Here is a 6125-nt window from a genome sequence, read left to right on the forward strand (position 1 = left end):
CCCAACTGAGCTCAGGGGTAAGCTTGTAAAGGCAAAAACCACATCTTGTTGGAAATTAATTACAAAACTTGTGTTTTAGCCAAGCAGATGTTACAGAAGCTAGAGAAGCAGGATCCGCTTATCTCGGGGGCATCTCACACATTTTCTGACCTTATGTAACCAAGCCTTACAGATAACGTTCTTACAAGATCAATTTTTCAATAGATGGCAGTCGTGCGACTGGTTAGGGGAAATAGAGGATACCAAGACAAGGACAAAAAGGAGTGACTCTGGTCAGGCCCTGGCTCACTGGCACTTCAACTCAGTCTAGTTTAATGCATGGCCTGGTTATTGAGCGCAGCTGGGATAGCAGTTGGCTACATAAGCTCCTTCTAAGCTGGCCTTGCTGGGACTTTTAATGAGGAGTCTTCTTTAAATGCCTCTCTGTGGTGGGAAGACACAGGCAGGTCTGGCTGTGCAAGTCTGCCTTCAACCCCTCTCCCTGCCTCTCCCATTGGGGGAGTTCCTCTCTTCCTGCCGTCCTCACAATGGTTGTATTGGCCCTGGGCCTTCCTGTCACCAGGCTGGGAACCCGTGAAACCCGCGCCAAGGCCAGGGTTCTTCCAGGGGCTTTCTTGGTTCAATCAAGTCAACTTCTGTTCTTCAAAACTGGCCAAGCCTGGGCCCGTGAGCATTTCTGAATACGACATTCTAGCCAAAGACCAGGTCGAGAAGCAATATTTCCAGTGAGTGTTCTCACAAGGAGAACACATGTCTGCTGACACAGAAACAACGATTTTGGGGCCGCTTGCATTGCCGGCGTCCATATGGGTGCCGGTCTGGGTGCCCTCTGTTCCATTTATGATCCAGGTCTCTACTTGTGGCCTGCGAAAAGCAGGGGAAGATGGCCCAAGTACGTGGGCCCAGCCGCCTAGGTCGCAGACCCATTTGAAGCAGCTATGGCGCCATCGTTCCACGCGGGAGAGGATTGCGCTGACGCGGGCCGGAAGTGGGATGGGTGAAGGGCGCTGCCCGAAAAACGCAGAGGGGACAGCGACCATGCAGCTGGGGCCAGCAGGGTCAGCTGCTGAGGCTCCGGGTGCGGAGTCCCGTGCGAGAAAAAGGTCACATCACAGTCTGTTTCTGGAAACTCCCCGGGATCTGCGGATCAGCGCAAGGAGAGCCCAGGAAGCGGGAGGAACTCACTGTGTGTGTGCAGAGCGAGTTGTGTGAGGCTGTGCTGGGACGGAAGGGGCGGAACTCATACTTACCTGGCAGGGGAAGACAGCATGATCACGCAGGTGGCTCTGTTAGGTAGGAAGTCAGATAAGAGCTTATGTGTGTGTGACAAAGGCCTAAAGAGTTGACCTGTAGGTCCAGCATATGTATCTCAAAGTCATCCCAATAACCTGCCAGGGGCAGCCGAGTATTTGCATCCTGCCCTGCTCCTTCTACCCGGTAACCTGGCAGGTGGGGGTCCCCGCCCCCTCTGCCTGATAACCTTCCAGGTGCAGCCCAGTATGTGCACTTCAAACATCCTATGGATCTTCCAGGGGGTCCGGCCCATCCTTCCTCTAAGCAGGGCAATGCCAGCCAGGCTTCCTGCTGTCTGATAACTTCAGAAGGAAAACTCAGCTAGGAATGTTTCGCATTTACATCCAAAAAGTCCTTTGTTCCAGGAAGAGCAGAGGCGGCAAGGCAAGGCCCATCCCCTTAAACACCCCCCCCTCCCCCCGCAAGACAAGAACCCTGCCATTCTCCAGTAACAGTTCTCCCAGGGCGTGGCTCGTCCATTGCACTGTGGCAGTGCTAACCCCTGCGATTTCTCCATATGGGGGAAACTCGACTGCAGAATGTGTGGTGGGGGGGACTGTGTGCTCCCTCTCCCTTGATTTTCCTCCAGTTTAAAGAGCAGATGCTCCTCAGGCTTATCAAAGCAGGTGTAATGCATCGAGAAGGATCAGGTCCCTGCGCGGCGCCCGCATGGGTGGGGGAAGGAGGGGCGGGACGGGCACAGCTGTCACTCTGAGCTCTCCAGGGCGCGGGCGGGTTCCGCTGCTGGGCGCGGGGTGGGCGGGGCTCCTTCAGTGGCGTCACGGACGGGGCGGGGCTATGTAGATGAAGAACAACGCAGCGGCTGCTGGGCCGGGACCTGCTGCAGATTCGCAACCGCATTCCCGTGCTGTGGGAGAGAGCGCGGGACCGCTGTCGGCACAATCGAGCGCTGTGCGAGTGTGAGGGCGAAGAGGGCCCAGGGGATGTGGGGCGCAAAGTGAGCGCGTGTGAAGAGTGCGGGGCGTGTGAGGCTGTGCTGGGGCGGGCGGCTGACAAGTCATACTTACCTGGCAGGGGAGACACCATGATCAGGCAGGTGGTTTTCCCAGGGCGAGGCTGTCCCATTGCACTGCGGGCGTGCTGACCCCTGCGATTTCCCCACGCGTGGGAAACTCGACTGCAGAATTTGTGGTAGTGGGGGACTGCGTGCGCGCTCTCCCCTGGTTTTGGTCCGTAGAAATAGCAGGCGTTTAGGGGTGGCTGTTGGGCGCTCAGTGGGAATGGAGTTGTAGCTCCGCTAGGCTCAGTTGGGCTCACTGTTACATTTCTCCCACCTTGTATCTGCTCCCTTTGGGTTCCTAGAAAGTGCCAAAACCTTGCACTTTTACTTCTATTTCGCCTTCTCATGGGTCACTACTCTGTACTTTTCCTTCTGGGGCTTGCTGGAATCTGCATCGCATTTCCAGCCCAGAGCAATGATCCAAGGTGGTGGCAGGGCCTGAAGAAGAGCAGTAGGCCCCTGGAAGACAATTATTCACGGGAGATCCTTAGACGTTTTAGAGGAAAATGCAAATAAACCGCCTCAAACAAGGAAACAAGGGCTGCTTCTCATGGAACAGCAACCTCAGTGGTGCTTAGGGTTTCAAAATCTACAGCTTCACCAGATTCTGTCCCTGTGATCCCATAGGGACATCCCAATGGGAGCCACTCCCTCCTGCTTTTCTATACACTTTCAAGACTCTTAACCTCAACCGATCCAGAAACAACTACTTTTTATGGATTGGCCTCCTACCCCAAAACTTACCCTGCTTAATATTATCTATCTCATCTCTTATCTATACCCACTGTAAGTGCAATATAAACAATATATAGGTTTTCCTTTTCTAATTTTTTTTTTTTTTTTTTTTTTTTTTTTTTTTTTTTTTTACGAAAATGGCTCTAAGGTCCAGTGGACTTAGTTCCAACAATCAGCCTTATTCCTGGGGGCTGGGGAACTTGGCCAAGGACCCAGTCCTTTTCTTGCTAAGGCTCAAAGAATCCTTGGTCTCAAGTGTTTTGGTCTAACAGTATCACTACAAATATGCTAAAACTAGAACAATAGCACCACCTCATAAAGACTTAAATCAGTGTACTTTAGCAAACTGGATCTTTGCTACCATAGTGCTTTCTTGTGTACACACACACACACACACACACACTGCTCCTTCCTACTTACATATCAGATCCGACATTTGCACTGACCTGATTATTCAACCAAAAAAAAAAAAAAAAAAGACAACACTTGAGCCATCTTGTAGTCCTCAATTTCCTGTCCCATTTATCTCCCTATCTTTCTACTTCTCCTCCTCAGATTCTTATTTATTCTTGTCCTCCTGGAGGGTGTCCTCTTTCAAGTCCAGGGCCTTGTCTAACAGGCACAAGGGAAAAACTGAGAATTGTGTTGATATGGACAGTATTACTGCTGATCGAAATCAACTCAAATAATTGAACTTATTGTCTCTCCCAGGGTTTGTTGTGGTAAACGCCTTAGAAAAGTTCATCTTTCATATTTAGTTTTCCTCCAAAGAGAAACCTGAAGTGACAACTGCCAGAGGATGTAGATTAAGCTAAAATCTGAAGCTCTGGCATTCACCGTGGGATGAGGTGAAATAGCAGTAAAAGTTGCTGGGAGCCAGTTTCTAAGTGCATAAAACAACCAAAGGGAAGTGATATCTCTGTTGAGTTTGCAGATGGAGTTTACAAAAGCTGGTTTGCTTCCTTTCTTTCCTTTTTAGAGATATTTATTTGAAAGTCAGCATTACAAAAGGAGAGGGATCTTCCATCCACTGGTTCACTCCCTAATGGTGACAACAGCCAGGGCTGGGCCAAGCCAAAGCCAGGAGCCAGAAGCCAGGAGCTTCTTCCACATCTCCCATGGGTTAACAGGGGCCAAAGCACTGGGTCATCTTGTGCTGTTTTTCCCAGGCCATTAGCAGGGAGTTGGATCAGAAGTGGAGCAGCCAGGATGGGTCAGGCACCCTTATGGGATGCCAACATTGCAGGCGGCGGCTTTATCAGTTAAACCAGAACTCATTCTTGAGAGAGATAAGGAACAGTTACAGGAGGGCAGTTGGCCTGCCAGTCTAGCCTTGAAATCATTTAACTACAAGATGTTCCCATGATCCCAAAAATATGTACTGTGACACGATTTCCCTTGTCATGTCCCCAGTGTCTGAAGTCTCCCCAGGTTTACAGATCTAAAGGAGTTTGGAAGAGCAGAGGATAAAAAAAGATATAAGCCTAGGTTCTTGCAAGTTTCACAGCATGGAAAGAAGACTTCTTGGTTGCCAATCCTTTGACTTTTTTTTTTTTTCAAGATTTGTTTATTGAGGCCAGTGCTGTGGCATAGTGGATAAAGCTGCCACCTGCAGTGCCGGCATCTCATATGGGCACCAGTTCTAGTCCTGGCTGCTCCTCTTCCAATCCAGCTCTCTGCTATGGGCTGGGAAAATGGTAGAAGATGGCTCATATCCTTGGTTCCATGGAAGCATGTGGGAGACCTGGAAGAAGCTCCTGGCTCCGGACTAGGATGAGTTCAGCTCCAGCCATGGCGGCCATCTGGGGAGTGAACCAGCAGATGGAAGACTTTCTCTCTCTCTCTCTCTCTCTCTCTCCCTCTCTCTCTCTCTCTCCCTCTCTCTCTCTCTTCCTCTCTCTGTAATTCTGCCTTTCAAAAGATTTATTTTTATTTATTTTGAAAGGAAGAGTTACAGAGAGGCAGAGGCAGAGAGAGGGTTCACTCCCCAGATGGCCCCAATGGCCTGAGCTGCACCAAGCTGAAGCCAGGAGCCAGGAGCCTCCTTTAGGTCTCGCATATGGGTGCAGAGGCCCAAGCACTTGGACCATCTTCTAATGCTTTCCCAGGCCATAGCAGATAGCTGGATTAGAAGTGGAGCAGCCAGGACTTGAGCCAGTGCCCACCAGTATTGGCTTCTCTTGCAAGAAAACACTTCTGCTCCTGCGAGGTGGATGGCCCTCAGGCACGCGGGACGAAATGCTGCAGTTTAATTTTAGGCAAGGGAGTCTCCATTGACACGTGGGGACAGACTGCTGGGATGGCTGCGGTTTCTGCTTAGGTGACCCAGAGGTGCTTAGGAATATCCTTGACGCCCTCGTATTGAGGCCCAGCTGCCGAGGACCCGGGAGAATGTCACCAAGTGGACCCCATGAAGGCCTTCTGACTACTTCTCCTGAGGGTGAAGTAACACCTTGACAGTAGGGACTCCATTTTGGAGCACTTGAGACTCCATTTTGGGAAGGTGCCCCCCACCCCACACTGTGAGACTCTGATCTGAAACTGTGATCTAAAACAGTTGAACAATAGCAGTCCACTACATCACTCTTGTCAGAGCACAGAAACCCCCTAGCATGATCGCTCAAGCTTGGAAGTGGATAGGCTCCACCTGGGTTAATGATAAAAATGTAGTTTGTCTATGTCCTACATATGATTAAAACCAATACCTGCATTAATGTCAAGATTATAATTGGAATTGTTAAGATTGTAACTGGTATTGTCGAGATTTTAATTGATACTAGTTTCGCATAGGTTTTAGGTCAGCTTGACCCTGGTAACCATGTATTCCCCCCTGTTCCTGGCAACCGTGAATTCCTCTCCCATTTTGTGGTTTTTGCCTTTATAAACCCTGTTGCTTTGGGCTTCAGGGTCGAGAGTTCTTTAGGGCATGAGCCCACTTTCCAGCGCTGGCAATAAAGGGCCATCGAATTTTATCAATGTGTGGAGCTCCTTTGCACTCACTCAGGTACAACAAAAGGACTTCTGGCTACCTCCCTTCTCACGGATGTAGACGCTTCCAGTTTGGGCTGCATTGAAA

The 6125-nt window shown here is 50.2% G+C and overlaps 1 non-coding gene across 1 annotated transcript; it reads left to right on the top strand.

Moving 5' to 3' along the window:
* The first annotated feature begins 2313 nt into the window (after positions 1–2313).
* Positions 2314–2477, top strand: LOC133761374 (U1 spliceosomal RNA). Its single transcript, XR_009866171.1, has one exon. It is a non-coding gene; the product is annotated as a U1 spliceosomal RNA (small nuclear RNA).
* Positions 2478–6125: the final 3648 nt, after the last annotated feature.

Source organism: Lepus europaeus, chromosome 5, assembly GCF_033115175.1.
Source record: "Lepus europaeus isolate LE1 chromosome 5, mLepTim1.pri, whole genome shotgun sequence".
NCBI lineage: Eukaryota > Metazoa > Chordata > Mammalia > Lagomorpha > Leporidae > Lepus > Lepus europaeus.